A 17,322-nucleotide genomic window follows, 5' to 3' on the forward strand; every position below is an offset into this window, starting at 1 on the left:
CCTCCTGCGTGAGGTTCAGGGAACCCCGGTGCATCGGCTCCTAATAAACCTCTTGTGTGTTGCAACGGCTCTCGACTCTTGGCGGTTCTTGGGCGAGTTGGAATCCCTCGGAGACCGTTTGGGTCTAACAAGTGAGGGAGCAGGAAAAAGAGTTAATAACAATCAGAGTTTAATACAGAGTACGGTTCTATGAGTTATACATGGACATATAAACAGCAGTTGAACTCTAATCCCTATTAGAAGGAAATGCACATTCTTAAATGTGATTATTTTAACTTCATTATGATTAATTTTAATAAAATTACATACAGTTTTCTGGAATCCAGTTTATCATTAATTAAAATGAAAGGTATGATTAATACATCCACATTAAAAGTGTTTTTTAAAATTAAGCAAGAAAAAAATACACTAATAAAGTAAATGTGAATTTTATTAGTAAATAAGGAAAGTTAATTGGTTTGAAATAATTAGAAATAGACATATCCTAGATTTAAATTGGGTGTAGAATAGAAATTCCACAGAGAATGTAACTTTAATTCAAAAGGTAATACAGTGAGTTTTACAAATCATAACTTGAGTTTGGGTGGAAAATCACCTCAGTTTCTTTTTTTGTTTTTTGTCCTTTTTTTGCGGTACACGGGCCTCTCACTGTTGTGGCCTCTCCCGTTGCGGAGCACAGGCTCTGGACGCGCAGGCTCAGCAGCCACGGCTCACGGGCCCAGCCGCTCCGCGGCATGTAGGATCTTCCCGGACCAGGGCACGAACCTGTGTCCCCTGCATCGGCAGGCGGGCTCTCAACCACTGCGCCACCAGGGAAGCCCTCGGTTTCTTTTTAAAGTGTGCATTCCTGGTCCTCATTTCCAAACATCCTAATGAGATTCACAAGAAACTAAATTCCTAACAAGAATCCTCAGGTAAGTCTAATGAGAGACACTGTTCCAAGAGAGTATGTACTCATTTTACCACTCAATAAAAGAGCTCAACAGAAATAGTTAATCAGATTTGATAATGCTGCAGCAATGCTAACTATGAGAGTAATAGTAATAATAACAATTACAAGAGCAAACAAATTAATAGCTTTATAGGTGTCAGTCTGCTATGAACTTTCTTTTAATGGTTTCTACTAATCCTTATAAAAATCTGAGTTCCTACAAATTAAGTTTATACTTCTGATAAAGAATTTAGTCTAAGAAAAGAGAAGCTATTTGTCTATGTCCTGTAAGTAGCAAGCACCAGCACTCTCTGACAGCAGAGACTTCTCCCATAATCCTCCCTGCTAGACACTTCTATTTAAAATCATAATTTTAATAGTGCAAGTTGAAAACAACATATATTTATATAATTACTATGGACCATGTTAATGTATCACATGACTAATAGAAAGACACCTTTCTGATGTTGATTCTTCCCATACAAGAACAAGGTATTTACTTCCATTAGTCATATCTTTTTTGAAGACTCTCCATAATGCTTCACTATTTTATCTATTGAATTTCTAAACTGTATTGAATGAGTTATTTCTAAATATGTAAATTTTTGTTCTATTGCAACAGAGTTTTTTTTTTTCTTTCTATGATGTTTCTTATCAATTTTTATTAGGAGAAGTAATTTTGGTATTGATTAGATCACCAATTTAACACATTGCTTATTTTAATTTTTTGTTACATTACTAAAATTTTCTAGGTAATGTATCTGTAAATTGTTAAAATTTTATACCACTTATGCCTCTCATATAATCATATGATAATTGAAAAAATGTATATTAATCAAGAACTGTGTCAAGCACTGCATTGAGTGTTGGAGTTAAAAAAACAAAAAGCAAAACCTTGCCTCATTAAACTTACAATTTACTGGTAATCTCAGGCATTTGTCAAATAATCATACAGAAATATAATTCCAAATTGGATAGGTTCCATTAAGAAAATACAGAAAGTTTTTTTTCAATAAATTTATTATTTTATTTATTTATTTTTGGCTGCGTTGGGTATTCGTTCTGTACACAGGCTTTCTCTAGTTGCACGCAGGCTTTCTGTAGTTGTGGCGAGCGGGGACTACTCTTTGTTGTGGTGCGAAGGCTTCTCATTGCAGTGGCTTCTCTTGTTGTGGAGCACAGGCTCTAGGAACGCAGGCTTCAGTAGTTGTGGCTTGCGGGCTCTAGAACGCAGGCTCAGTAGTTGTGGTCCACAGGTTTATTTGCTCCGCATGTGGGATCTTCCCGAACCAGGGCTCGAACCCTTGTCCCCTGCATTGACAGGTGGCTTCTTAACCACTGCACCATCAGGGAAGCCCCTGGAGTATATTCTTGACAGAAGAAAATTTCCGTTTTGACTAAGCATTGATGAGAACTGAATCTTTGACTTATCTTTCACATGCCTGATGATTGAAATAATTTTCCACAGAATAGTTTCTGGTTTTGTACTTTTCAGTTCTTTTTTTCTTCTTCAAACGCACATGCTTTGAGAGCTGTGAAGTGCAAGACATGGCTATATTGTAAGGTGGTTTTTGTCCTTATGCTTCTGTGTCTTGTGCTAGGTTAAGTCAGTAGAGTAGTCAGTATGAGTACTGGAAGTTATTCCTGTAATGGGATAGTATATAGTCAATTACATACGGCGGTGTCTGAAAATCACATAATAGCCTGACTTAAAACATCTCCTTAGGGCTTCCCTGCTGGCGCAGTGGTTGAGAGTCCACCTGCCGACGCAGGGGACACGGGTTCGCGTCCCGGTCCGGGAAGATCCCACATGCCACGGAGCGGCTAGGCCCGTGAGCCATGGCCGCTGAGCCTGTGCGTCGCGAAAGGCCACAACAGTGAGAGGCCCGCGTACCACAGAAAAAAGAAAATCTCCTTAGCCAGATTTCAAAAAAGCCTGTGGCCATTCCAATATGATCCAACATAGCAGAATATGATAGAAGGAAAATTGGCAAAGAAAGAGACGCTGGTCTTACCTGATGGAAGTTAAAATATCTCACTTTTGACAATTTTGCAAAAACTTATAATTCCATGAACTAATTTCTAGGGTTCTTCATAGGACCTAAAAAGGAACCCATAGAGTTGTGGAACAACAATAGAAGCTGCTGTGATGAGAAGCCCGGGCACCGCAACAAAGAGTAGCCCCCGCTCGCCGCAACTAGAGAAAGTCTGCACGCAGCATTGAAGACCCCACGCGGCCAAAATAAAAATAAATAAAGATAAATAGATTTATTTTTAAGAAAATAATACTCAGGTTTGAGGCATGAGAAATATGATGAGGAGAAATTAGCTAATCCTTTCAGAACTTTTAAAATATCAAACTCAGTCTCTAAGATTTTAGCATTATATACAACATTGGTTACTTATTAGTGGTTTGGGAAGGCCAATTTAAAATTTTCTAATCTTACTGTATTGAAATTCACGGCCGTAATGTTTTCCACATTGACTATATGAATGATGAAGTAAAGTCAATCATGTATTTCCTTTCCAACTGGACAGAAAACAAAAATTTAAAAAGTGTTTGGACTACTGACTTTTGATTTCTTCTAAGGCAAGTGTATAGGTAATTTTTATTCCCTGATCAGGAGAAAAATGGTGGAAGAGGGCAGGGTTAAGAATTAAGATTTCAAGAGCGTGAGAGGTAGATGGCCAACCAGAGTTCCTAAGGTTCGGTGCCTGTAACTGTTGCCGCCGCTTAAGCCTGCCAAAGCAGTGGTACGCCTGCTGCCCTCGTATTTGCTACCTCTAGAAACATTCTTGCCAGTAGTGGCGGCAGCGGGACTCAATTACCCCCTTTTCTCGCTCTCTCCAGAAGCTCCAGATGGCGTCTTCTGTGGGCAACGTGGCCGACAGCACAGAACCAACGAAACGTATGCTTTCCTTCCAAGGGTTAGCTGAGTTGGCACATCGAGAATATCAGGCAGGAGATTTTGAGGCAGCTGAGAGACACTGCATGCAGCTGTGGAGACAAGAGCCAGACAATACTGGAGTACTTTTATTACTTTCATCTCTACACTTCCAGTGTCGAAGGCTGGACAGATCTGCCCACTTTAGTACTCTGGCAATTAAACAGGACCCTCTTCTGGCAGAAGCCTATTCGAATTTGGGGAATGTGTACAAGGAAAGAGGGCAGTTGCGGGAAGCAATGGAGCATTACCGGCATGCATTGCATCTCAAACCAGATTTCATCGATGGTTATATTAACCTGGCAGCCGCTTTGGTAGCAGCAGGCGACATGCAAGGGGCAGTACAAGCTTACGTCTCTGCTCTTCAGTGCAATACTGATTTGTACTGTGCTCGCAGTGACCTGGGGAACCTGCTCAAAGCCCTGGGTCGCTTGGAAGGAGCCAAGTCATGTTATTTGAAAGCAGTGGAGACGCAACCGAACTTTGCAGTAGCTTGGAGTAATCTTGGCTGTGTTTTCAATGCACAAGGGGAGATTTGGCTTGCAATTCATCACTTTGAAAAGGCTGTCACCCTTGACCCCAATTTTCTGGATGCTTATATCAATTTAGGAAATGTCTTGAAAGAGGCACGGATTTTTGACAGAGCTGTGGCAGCTTACCTTTGTGCCCTGAGCTTGAGCCCAAATCATGCAGTGGTGTGTGCCAACCTGGCTGGTGTATACTATGAGCAAGGCCTGATGGATCTGGCAATAGACACCTACAGGCGAGCTATTGAATTGCAACCACATTTCCCTGATGCTTACAGCAACCTAGCCAACGCTCTGGAAGAGAAGGGCCGTGTTGCTGAAGCAGAAGATTGTTATAACACAGCTCTGCGGCTGTGCCCCACCCATGCAGACTCTCTGAATAACCTAGCCAATATCAAAGGAGACCAGGGAAATATTGAAGAGGCAGTTCGCTTGTATCGTAAAGCATTAGAAGTCTTCCCAGAGTTTGCTGTTGCCCATTCAAATTTAGCAAGTGTATTGCAGCAGCAGGAAAACTGCAGGAAGCTCTGATGCATTATAAGGAGGCTGTTCGAATCAGTCCTACCTTTGCTGATGCCTACTGTAACATGGGAAACACTCTAAAGGAGATGCAGGATGTTCGGGGAGCCTTGCAGTGTTATACTCGTGCCATTCAGATTAACCCTGCACTTGCGGATGCCCACCGCAATCTGGCTTCCATTCACAAGTATTCAGGGAATATTCCAGAAGCAATTGCTTCTTATCGCACTGCTCTGAAGCTTGAACCTGACTCTCCTGACGCTTATTGTGATTTGGCTCATTGCCTGCAGATTGTCTGTGATTGGACAGACTATGATGAGCGAATGAAGAAGTTGGTCAGCATTGTGGCTGACCAGCTGGAGAAGAATAGGTTGCCTTCTGTGCAGCCTCATCATAGTATGCTCTATCCTCTTTCTCATGGCTTCAGGAAGGCTATTGCTGAGAGCCATGGGAACCTCTGCTTGGACGAGATCAGTGTCCTTCATAAACCACCGTACGAACATCCAAAAGACTTGAAGCTCAGTGATGGTCGACTGCGTGTAGGATACGTGAGTTCTGACTTTGGGAATCATCCTACTTCTCATCTTATGCAGTCTATTCCAGGCATGCACAATCCTGATAAATTTGAGGTCTTCTGTTATGCCCTGAGCCCAGATGACGGCACAAACTTCCGAGCGAAGGTGATGGCAGAAGCCCATCATTTCATTGATCTTTCTCAGATTCCATGCAATGGGAAAGCAGCTGATCGCATCCATCAACATGGTATACACATCCTTGTAAATCTGAATGGTTATACCAGGGGTGCTCGAAATGAACTCTTTGCTCTCAGGCCAACTCCTATTCAGGCAATGTGGCTGGGCTACCCTGGGACCAGTGGCGTGCTTTTCATGGATTATCTCATCACTGATCAGGAAACGTCACCTGCTAAAGTTGCTGAGCAGTATTCTGAGAAACTGGCTTATATGCCCCATACTTTCTTTATTGGTGATCATGCCAATATGTTCCCTCACCTGAAGAAGAAAGCAGTCATCGATTTTAAGTCCAATGGGCACATTTATGACAATCGGATTGTGCTGAATGGCATCGACCTCAAAGCATTTCTTGATAGTCTCCCAGATGTGTAGATTGTCAAGATGAAATGTCCTGTTGGAGGAGACAGTGCAGACAGCAGTAATACAGCTCTTAATATGCCTGTCATTCCTATGAATACTATTGCAGAGGCAGTTATTGAAATGATTAACAGAGGACAAATTCAGATAACAATTAATGGATTCAGTCTTAGCAATGGACTGGCAACTACCCAGATCAACATTAAGGCTGCCACTGGAGAGGAGGTTCCCCGTACCATTATTGTAACCACACGTTCTCAGTACGGGTTACCGGAAGATGCCATCGTGTACTGTAACTTCAATCAGTTATATAAAATTGACCCATCTACTTTGCAGATGTGGGCAAATATTCTGAAGCGTGTTCCCAATAGTGTACTGTGGCTGTTGCGTTTTCCAGCAGTAGGAGAACCTAATATTCAACAGTACGCACAAAATATGGGCCTTCCCCAGAACCGTATCATTTTTTCACCTGTTGCTCCTAAAGAGGAACATGTTCGGAGAGGCCAGCTGGCTGATGTCTGCTTGGACACTCCACTCTGTAATGGACACACCACAGGGATGGATGTCCTTTGGTCAGGGACACCCATAGTGACTATGCCAGGAGAGACTCTTGCTTCCCGAGTTGCAGCTTCCCAGCTCATTTGTTTAGGCTGTCTTGAGCTTATTGCTAAAAACAGACAAGAATATGAAGACATAGCTGTGAAACTGGGAACTGATCTAGAATACTTGAAGAAAATTCGTGGCAAAGTCTGGAAGCAGAGAACATCTAGCCCTCTGTTCAACACCAAACAATACACAATGGACCTAGAGCGACTCTATCTACAGATGTGGGAGCATTACGCAGCTGGCAACAAACCTGATCACATGATTAAGCCTGTTGAAGTCACTGAGTCGGCCTAAATAATGACTGTGTGCACAGGAGAATTACCCTGTACCTGAGCCTCAACCTTCTGGGGGAAAGGCAACTACTTTCTCCTTATCTGTACAATACCACGTTGCAGATGGGTGACAGACAATGATAAGAAATAGCACAGCCAGACTTGCTTCCTGCATGATCATGATCACGATAGGGAGAGACACAAGAGATGGGCAACTGCTGTTCCACAAGGAGTCTCTGTAGAATTTTGCAGCAGCCAGGTGTCTGGAAGGTCTGGAAGGTAAGTCTGGAAGGTCTGATCTCCCTTGGTCTTCCATGGGTTGGATGGTTAGTGTGGAAGGGAGATAGAGATTGCCCAGCCGTTTTGTGATTATCATGGATTGATTGAGTCTTCTGAATTAATATTTTTCTTTATATTTTGGGTATTGGAGCTTTTAAAAATGTTTGATTTCAGGTATTTTTATTCATGTGAAGTGTATATGATTCTCTTGAGATAAGGTTTTAAGCTAAAATATTCCTTGTTTTAGTTTCTGAACTCTACAGATAAATGGGGACTTTGCTGGTGTAGTCTTTTTATAGGTTTTATAAACCACTGGAGCCTATATCAGTCATTTTAGTGTCTGACATAATGTTTGGAACTATCAGTGCTTTGTTGGTTTATAGATGATGGCTTAAATTCTTTCCCTGGTCCGTTTCCTTCTTCCCTTCCCCCCACTTAAAAATTCTCCTGTAACTTGGCTAACAAAAAACCAAGTCTGATTCAAAACCTCCCAGAGTGTTTCTCTTAAACGCATCATCTGGTGCCAAGTGAAGCTTCTTAGGAGTGATTATTAATTCTGAAGGGCACAGTTGTGGTACTGTCACTGATGATAATAATAACGGATTTTTGGCCTAGAGTTTTGACCTATTTCACCAGTGTTTTACTGTTGACTGCCCCTCTATGCTGCTTCCAAAAGTAATAGTGTGTGTTAAGATTTTTACTTTCACTTCTAAAGTTTGTTTTTTTTTTTTTTTAGTGAGTCCTGTTCTTCCTTTTTTTTCAGCAGAAATGAAATCCCAGGTAAGTATAAGTATTCAAATATTTGATCAGTAAGTCACAGTTATCTCCAGTACATTAAATAACTTTCATCAAAAAACATGTTATAGGTAAAAAGCTCTGAAGGACCAGCTATGTATATGATAATTATGTTTCACACCTTCTAGGGTATTATATATAATAACTTGTCTTCTGGACGTGGTCTTGAAGTCTTTATGGATTCAGCCTCAGTAGTAGTGAACTGCACTGCTACTTGGTTTGGAGTACAAATTAGACCTTAGCCCTCCTGGAGGTTGAGTTTTTGGTATTGAAAAGCATAGGAATGAAATGATTGTATTTCAACAAAGGATCGAGGGCTTGAGGGTTAAACAAGGCAACATATGTGTGGGAAGCAGTCAGCCTTGAGCCAGGCATGCGGCTGCTGCTCGAAGGGACTGTCCCTACTTGTTCCCCTCCTTGTTCCATTCCATGGGAGATAAATCACCAGGGCCCAGAGATCAGAAAGAATGTAAAATGAGACAAGCAAAGCTGTCTCCCCCCTGCACATGCAGGTTATTTTTGATGCTTCTGGGTTTATGGGTTTCCTCCCAGGGAAGTTAACCTTGAGCTGAGACAGTCTGTAGATAATGTAAACCACCATCTGGCAGCCTTCCGATTTCTAGTCTAGATAATCAGCAACTGTAGCATAATAAAATTTGCCTTGCAACCATCAGTTGTCTTGGTCCTCCTGACTCCATTCGTCGGTGCTACTTCAGTTCCTTACCCCTTCCCTTCTGACCCAGGGCGGTGAGATCCTCTTTCTCCGGCTGGTCCGCGGCAAGGGGCACTCGAACAGGGACCTGAAGCGTGAAGGCAATTAAAAGAAAAAGAAAGTGCAGGTAAGAGAACCCTTAAGCAAAATATGTGTGGCCACCAGTAAAAGTGAAACTAATAGAGGCATAAGGCAATAGTCAGAAGTAAAATAAGATGAGGCAAAAAGGCTCAAAGGAGTGTGAATTATTTGCTCAGGTTTTACTTTCGATGCTTAAAGCTCGGGGTAATAAAGTTTCTACCTCACGGTTGACTGAAATTTTACAGCATATCCATGGTGTATCTCCCTGGTTTCCTGATGGCGGCTCTGTTGACATAGAAATCTGGCAGAAAGTTGGAGAAGATTTAAAAAATTATTATGAGTCTCGAGGGCCTACTCATACTCCTGTTGTTACATATAGTTTGTGGACTCTGATAAAAATATGTTTAGATTCTTCTCATGATAGTGTTGATTTGAATGTAAAGTCAGAAAAACATAAGCCTCTGACAGAAGGAGAGACTGTATTATCAGCTACTGTGTCGCCACTTCCTAAACTGAAAGAGCTAATTAATTTAAATATTTTAGATGAAGAGGAACATTTTGACTTAACAGATGAGGCTTGTAAACATAAAAGAGAGAAATATCCTGAGGATGACTTTCTAATGGCTATGATAGATAAGTCAGTGAAAAAGCTGCAGGTTAATAAGGACTGTCTTCGTCAAAAATCTACATCTGTAAAAATGCTCAGTCCCTTGCAGCGCGCTGTACAAGGAGCAATAAAACTAGGAGAAGATCCTATTTTCTGTTGTCCCGTCATAGAAAGACCTGATCCTAATAATCGTCAACAAGCTACTAGAGAGCATCAGGCTCTCCCTTTTAAAGTTTTGAAAGATTGAAAATCTGCCTGTGCTCAGTATGGGCCCACTGCTCCTTTTACTACTGCTATGGTTGGCAGTAGAAGCTCTTCCCCCCGCCGACTGGAAGTCTATTGCACGAGCTTGTTTAAATGGTGGAGATTACTTAATATGGAAGTTTCATTTTTATGAACGGGCTGCTGAACAAGCAGAAAAGAATGCCATGAGGAGATTTCAATGGAAAGTATTGCCTCAGGGCATGGCAAATACTCCTACATTATGCCAAAAATATGTGGCTCAGGCCTTGACTCCTGTGAGAAAAAGATTTCCATGGTTATATCTCATACATTATATGGATGATATACTTTTAGCCACTGATAATATTTCTTTATTAGAGACTGCTTTTCAATTTTTACAACAGTCCTTACAATCATTTGGCTTGGTCATTGCCTCAAAAAAAATTCAAAGACAATCTCCATTTTTATATTTGGGAAAATATATTGATAACACTACTATTAGGCCTCAAAAACTGCAAATTCGAGTTGATAATTTAAAAACATTAAATGATTTTCAAAAATTACTTGGAGATATTAATTGGCTAAGGCCTTCCTTAAAACTTACTACTGCTCAATTACAGCCTTTGTTTGATATTCTTAAAGGTGACTCAGCTCCTTCTTCTTCACGCTCTGTGACTCCAGAAGGATTTCAGGCTTTACAAATAGTCAATAGATCTATCAGTTCTACACAATTAACTAGAACTCATACTCGCCTTCCAATTTTCTTAATGATTTGTCCAACTCCTCATGTGCCTACTGCCGTCTTATGGCAAACTGTTGGAATTATTGAATAGATTCATATGAAAACTACACCCTCTAAAGTTATTAACCCTTATTATGAACTTATTAGTAATTTAATAATGCAAGGTAGAACTACATGCTTACAACCTATAAGTATAGAACCTTCTCAAATTATTATCCCTTATTCACTTAGTCAACAAAATTGGCTTTTTCAACATAGTAATGAATGCGGTCTTGCTCTTGCAGGATTTTCAGGTACCTTCGAATGTCATTACCCTGCTGATAAATTGATCCAATTCAGGAAACTTAACTCATATCTTTCCTTCTATAATTAGGCAACAGCCTGTTCCTCATGTACCTTTGGTTTTTACGGACGGTTCTTCTTCAGGAGTGGCTACTGTAATCATTGACGACGGAACAAACCTCATTAAAGAGACTTCCTTGACTTCAGCTCAACGTGTTGAACTGTATGCTGTCATTATGGCTTTTAAACATTTGCCTTCTATAGCTTTTAATTTGTTTTCTGAGAGTAAATATCTCATTAGCTTATGATTTCTTCTGGAGACTGCGACCATAGGACATACTAATGACCCTGAATTATCATCCTCTTTTCGTTTGCTTCAACAGCTTATTCATTCCCATGATGGTCCTGTTGCAGGTCTGTATATCCGTGCTCATTCTAACTTGCCTGGTCCACTGACTAAACTTAATGCAACTGCAGATGTTTTAACTCAATCTAAACGTGATCTTTACCCTGTACATTTGCCTCCCAAGAATAGAATTGAAGTTACTCTTCCTCCTCAATCTCTTTTCCCCAAAGCAGGACATGTCCCAATTTACCGTACTCCTCCTTTCCTGTCGTCATGCTGTCAAGGATGGCTAATGTACTGCATTCATTATCTTCATACTGTTGATACATGGTCCATGTCCTGGACACCCTCATATTATGGTAAGTTATGATCAAACTGCTTCACAAGCAGCACAGCCATTGCACGCTTTACACCGTCAGTCGGCGGCTACATTACACACACAATTTTCCCTTACTCGTGAAGCCACCCGACAAATTGTTAAGTAATGCCCACAATGCTTACCTCACCTTCCTGTTCCACATTACGTTGTTAATCCTCGTGGATTATTACCTAGACATTTATGGCAAATGGATGTTACTCATATCCCGTCTTTTGGGAAATTACAATTTGTTCATGTCACTATCGATACTTATTCTGGTTTCCTCTGTGCTACAGCACAGACCGGAGAAGCTACTAAACATGTTATCACTCATTTATTACACTGTTTTGCTTTCATGAACCTTCCCAAAACTATTAAAACCCATAATGGGCCCGCTGCTTTTGCAACATTTTGTAATTCATTACAAAATTACCCATATTACAGGCATTCCATATAACCCTCAAGGACAAGGTATTATAGAACGTGCAAATAGATCTTTAAAGCTAACTATTGAAAAAATAAAAAGGGGGGAATTGTCTAGAACAACGCCACATAACCTTATAAATCATGCTCTGTTTATTTTAAATGTTCTCATTGTTGACAAATTTGGCTGCTCTGCAGGGGGAAGGTTGGTGTCTGAGCCAAGATTGGCCTCTCAATCTCCGGAGGTCCTCTGGAAAGATCCGTTAACCAGCACTTGGCGTGGTCCTGATCCTGTGTTGATTTGGGGGCGTGGTCACGTGTGGATCTTCCCCAGATCAGCGCCTGGACCTTGCTGGCTTCCTGAGCGCTTAGTCAAGCAAATAGATGGCTCGCCACAGCTCACCTAGTTCAGAAGATGAAGAAACTCTGCACCTCTCCGGAAAATTTGACAGTGTTGATTCAGAAAAAGAAGAAGAGGAGAGCACTTGCCAGGACGACTCAAAGGAGTGATGTTCCAACTTGGGGACAAATTAAACAACTGGTTTCATGAGCTCAAGAGTCAGTGAAACAACAGAATAATCCTGTTACACCTGTAACTTTATTTTTGGCTATGTTGGCAACCATTTCATGTGTTCCCTCTGTTAATGCAGCAACTTACTGGGCCCATGTACCTGATCCTCCACTATTACAACCCATATCTTGGTCTGAAGCAGAGTTTCCTGTATTTTACAATGATAACTGTTTATGGGCCTCTTATTCGGAATATAAAACAAATCATTATGTCTGTAAATTATACTAACTGGTTTAGTACCTATCCTGTCTGTCTTCGCCCATTGCATCTGGAAACTGGTTGTGTAAAGGCTATTAGTTATGAGCATACAGATGTTTATGAGGGAACGGATCAATCAATTAGTTTGTCAGGCTCTCCAGGCATCCTTCGTTTTACAGGAACCAACATTACTCTTATATGCCCGGCTACCAGCCGACGAGAGGATCTTAAGGATACCATCATTTGATATAAAATGGGCAACCTATTAATATTAGAGCTCGAATCTCATACGCCTCACCACTTAGGGATTCCTAAGAGCCAAGGTTACAGGTGATTATTCAGGAAATTATTTCTGTATGAAGCGTTTACTTGGAGGACAAGTGATACTGATAGCTGTACATAAGGTTACTATTCTTAAGAGAAAATCAAAAATTCAATTTCCTCCTTTTATGACCGTTAACTTTCCTGGATCCACTTTTGAACGTTGCAATGCATCTTGGAATAATAACCAAATATGGTGTACTATAGATTATACCAAGGTGTCAATTCTTATCTCTTCTATTCCCATCTTAGATAGGTTTATCACATTTCAAAAGAACGGGGATATATGGAAACTAGCTCTAACTTATTCCAATACACCTGTTATAACTAGTGTTGCTCCTCCATATACACGTTTGTGTGGTTCTATTAACATTGGTAATTCTTCCAAAGGAGGATATAATATTAGCTGTGTTAATTGTATTTTTAGCAGTTGTATGTTCCCTTCTGCAGGAACGCAATCTGTGCTTATACTAAAGCAACCCATGTATGTTATGGTGCCTGTACATCTGCGAGAACCTTGGTATGAAGATAGTGGAGTACAGGCATGGGTGGAACTCTCTAAAGCCTTGCAGAGAAGGAGACGCTTTCTTGGGTGGCTAATAGTAAATTTACTCGCCTCAGCTGCTCTGTCTGCTACCGCGGCTACTGTCGGTCTTGCTCTTTCACAGAGTATTCATCATGCTCACTTTGCTAATCAGTCATCTCAACATACCAGTCTTGCTTTATCTTTACAAAGTCACATAGATTTACAGATTAATAACAAGTTAGGTGAATTTAAAAACGCAATTTTGGGGACTGGAGATCAGATGGCAGCATTAAAATTGAGGATGCGTTTAGCTTGTCACGCAAAGTATACACGGATGTGTGTTACTCCTTAAAAGTACAATGACTGTATTTGGGAATGGGAAAAAGTAAAAATGCATCTGCTGAGTGTTTGGTCAGATAAATATTAGTCTTGATCTTAAGAAATTAAATGCTGAAATTCAGGATATACAAAATGCACATCTTGACGATATTTCACCAGAAGATGTAATTCAAACTTTACTGGACCATTTAAAGTGGTTAAATCCTCAGTCTTGGATTACCGGAAGGTTGTCAGGATTAATTACCCTGGCCATAATTTGACTATTATTGATATTAATCTTCTCATGTCTGTTTCGTATCCTCATGCAAGAGTATACTACTCTCGGCACTAAACTTCATGGAATTATTTTGCAGCAAAAGTTAAAAAATAAAAAAGGGAGACCTGTGGGAAGCAGTCAGCCTTGAGAGCAGGTAAGGACATGCCAGGCATACCGTTGCTGCTCCAAGGGACAGTCCCTACTTGTTCCCCTCCTTGTTCCATTCCATGGGAGACAAATCACCAGGGCCCACATATCAGAAAGAATGTAAAATGAGACAAACAAAGCTGTCTCCCCCTGCACATGCAGGTTATTTTTGATGCTTCTGGGTTTATGGGTTTCCTCCCAGGGAAGTTAACCTTGAGCGGAGACAGTCTGTAGATAATGTAAACCACCATCTGGAAGCCTTCCTTTTTCTAGTCTAAATAATCTGCAACTGTAGCATAATAAGGTTTGCCTTGCAACCATCAGTTGTCTTGGTCCTTCTGACCCCATTCGTCAGTGCTACTTCAGTTCCTTACCCCTTCCCTTCTGACCCAGGGCGGTGAAATCCTCTTTCTCCGGCTGGTCCGCGGCACACATGAATATATGTTTTTGTCTTGCTGTACTGCACCTGTGCTGTCTAGTAACAGATATTTTGTCTGCTAGTAGTGTTCTAGATTATGTCTTTCCAAAGCGCTGAGGCAGTGCACCTATTCTGTAGTTGCAGCTGATGCCTGAATGTATCCTAGCTGACAAATTATTAATAAGAACTTGAATTTCTGAAAGATTTGTACTGTTAACCAAAATCTGAGCAAGGAGTCTCAAATGTAATTCTTAGCCAGAATTACATGTTAATGAACCATTTAACAGTGTGAATCAAGGAACATCAGTGTAAGGATTTCTTTTAATTTATTTTTTACCTGCTTGAAATATCAGTTAAAGTTTGCCAGCTTGGTTGCAGATGAACGGACGTTTGAAGTTCACCAAACTACTTAATGTGGGATAGGATAATAGACTTCCAGCGCCCTCAAGGCTGTGACCTTGCAGCCATTTTACATAGCACATCCTCCTCCTATAGGGATGAACCTTCCCCTGGTCCGAAAAGTAGCAGCTCTGTTGAAGCTTTGCTTATTGTAACAGGCTTTTGTTTCCAGGTTACATGTCTGTGGAAGACTCAGTTCTGAATAGAGATATAGATATTACTGGAAACTAACTGTTTTTTCTATTATACTCTGATTTATCAAAAAAGTAAAACATTTAAATTGTGCTACAGAAATTTCAGAAGTTGTCTTGCAATCTTTAAACAATAAATGAATGAGTTGCCCTTAAAATAAAAAAAAGAATTAAGCAGTTAAGCTGTTGTTGGTCCCACATCAGACAAATTATCCTTATACCTCCTGTCAATATTGTTAACAGAGACTGTTATTTTATTAATCCTTATGATCCCGTGATTCTTTCTTTCATGTTTCAGGGCACAGCAGGTGAGAGAGTGGATTTGTTAAGCTGGGTGGGTTTATCCTTCTTTTATGCGTTCATTCAATTTTATGTTCCTTTACTTATTGTACACACATGGCAATAGAAGCTGCTAAAGCAATCACTGCTATTCTGCAAAACAACAAGGCACAGAAGCAGATGTCTTATTTCTGAGATTTCTCCCCCCAGGATTATTATGATTAAAGATCCTTTCCCCCCACTCCCTGGAGAGGACAAGGGGCTGCTCGCTGGAGGTTTTTTAATGACTTGGGGAAAGGCTCAAATATCCCCCCATTATGGTAATCCACCCCAGGGGCAAACCACACAAGAATATTATGAATTTATTTTATTTTTCTATCCTTGCAAAGGTAATACTCAGCTCATTAGAATATGAAATCTATACTGTCAAATTTCAGAATTACATGGATGAAGAAAATCACCAAAGTGGCATCGCATCACGTGTGTTATCGTTGTATTTACTATATTGACTATATTAACTATGTTGTGTTAACAATACATTGTATAACTATATATTGAAAAGGCAAAATCCTGTAACTTATTTCAGAGAAAATAATTATGTTGGCAAACCCCAAATTGTACATTGTAGACAGGTCCTAGGAAAAGAAGATTTAATTCATAGTGGACAAGAGGTTGGCTTCTGTTTTCAGCCATGTGCTATTTCAAGAATTAAACGTCATGAATAATACAGGATATAAGAGGAATAGTCTAAAGACGGAAAAGCACATTTTGATTAGGAAAGAGAACTTAAGGCTTAAGTCTTTTTTTTTTGAGGAAAACTGCCTTATTACTATGAGATAATAAAATTGTTTCCTTCTTTTCTTCCTTGCTTTCTTTTTTTTTTTTTTAACCTTTTTAATTTTGGATGTTTGACCTCTAAGCTGAGATGACTGAAAATGCCTCCTCTGGGCATCAACCTTTTTGAAAGACTTTTTCCCCCTCCCTAAGGGCTATTTGTCTCTTGGAGGCATTGCCTACATTACTCACCAAGAGGCAAGCATTTGTCCTTGCACTAAATGCTGACATCTCCTGATAAGAGGGAAGCTGCAAAGTAGAAGAATTGAAGGTCAATATGTTGATATTGGTCTCAAGAGCATTGATGTACATTTGTGTATTGGGGAAGGGGAGAGAAGCTTGAGAGTGGGCCAGTGGGGAGGGGTAAATATTTTGTGATGCTGTCTACCTATGGGCTTATAAAGTTTACAGCTGCATTAGGAGGACAAGCATTACCATTAGCATGAAAAGTGGGGCAGACCTCAGTTGCAAAAGCTTCTAGCCATACACATAGGGCAATACGTAAATGATACACCTTATTGCATTCACCCATTCACCCTCCCCTGTTCATGCTAATTGGAAATTTCAATCCATTTCAGAGAAGTAACAAAACTATCGATCATTTTCCCTGGCACGAATCTTCCTAGAGCTCACACACTAGCCCATGTGTCTTAGATTTAATATCTGATCACTAGCTGGATTGAAGCCAAGAGGTGGTTCCCAAAGTTGTTGCACATTAGAATCACCTGGGGAACTCTGCGACCTCCCTGTGCCCAGGCTCCTCCCTAGACCTACTGAATCAAAATCTCTGGGGCTGGGACCCAGACACCAATGTTTTTCTTAAAAGCTCTTTAGGTAATTCAAATGAGCAGCAAAGCCTGAGAAGCAGCTCAATAACGGGAACAAACTTATTTCACACAGATAAAGTGGGGCAATTCATATGTTAAAAGAACATGAATATATGTCCATGCCTCTCTCACGCTTTGTCACAGTTTACCCTTCCCCCTCCCCATATCCTCAAGTCCATTCTCCAGTAAGTCTGTGTCTTTATTCCTGTTTTACCCCTAGATTCTTCATGACATTTTTTCCCTTAAATTCCATACATATG

At 40.5% G+C, this 17,322-nt stretch overlaps 1 pseudogene; it reads left to right on the forward strand.

Annotated features, from left to right (window-relative positions):
- Nucleotides 1-3,791: 3,791 nt before the first annotated feature.
- Nucleotides 3,792-6,931, forward strand: LOC136133993 (UDP-N-acetylglucosamine--peptide N-acetylglucosaminyltransferase 110 kDa subunit pseudogene; annotated as a pseudogene).
- The last annotated feature ends 10,391 nt before the right edge of the window (nucleotides 6,932-17,322 follow it).

The sequence above is a fragment of the Phocoena phocoena genome, chromosome 14, assembly GCF_963924675.1.
Source record: "Phocoena phocoena chromosome 14, mPhoPho1.1, whole genome shotgun sequence".
Lineage (NCBI taxonomy): Eukaryota > Metazoa > Chordata > Mammalia > Artiodactyla > Phocoenidae > Phocoena > Phocoena phocoena.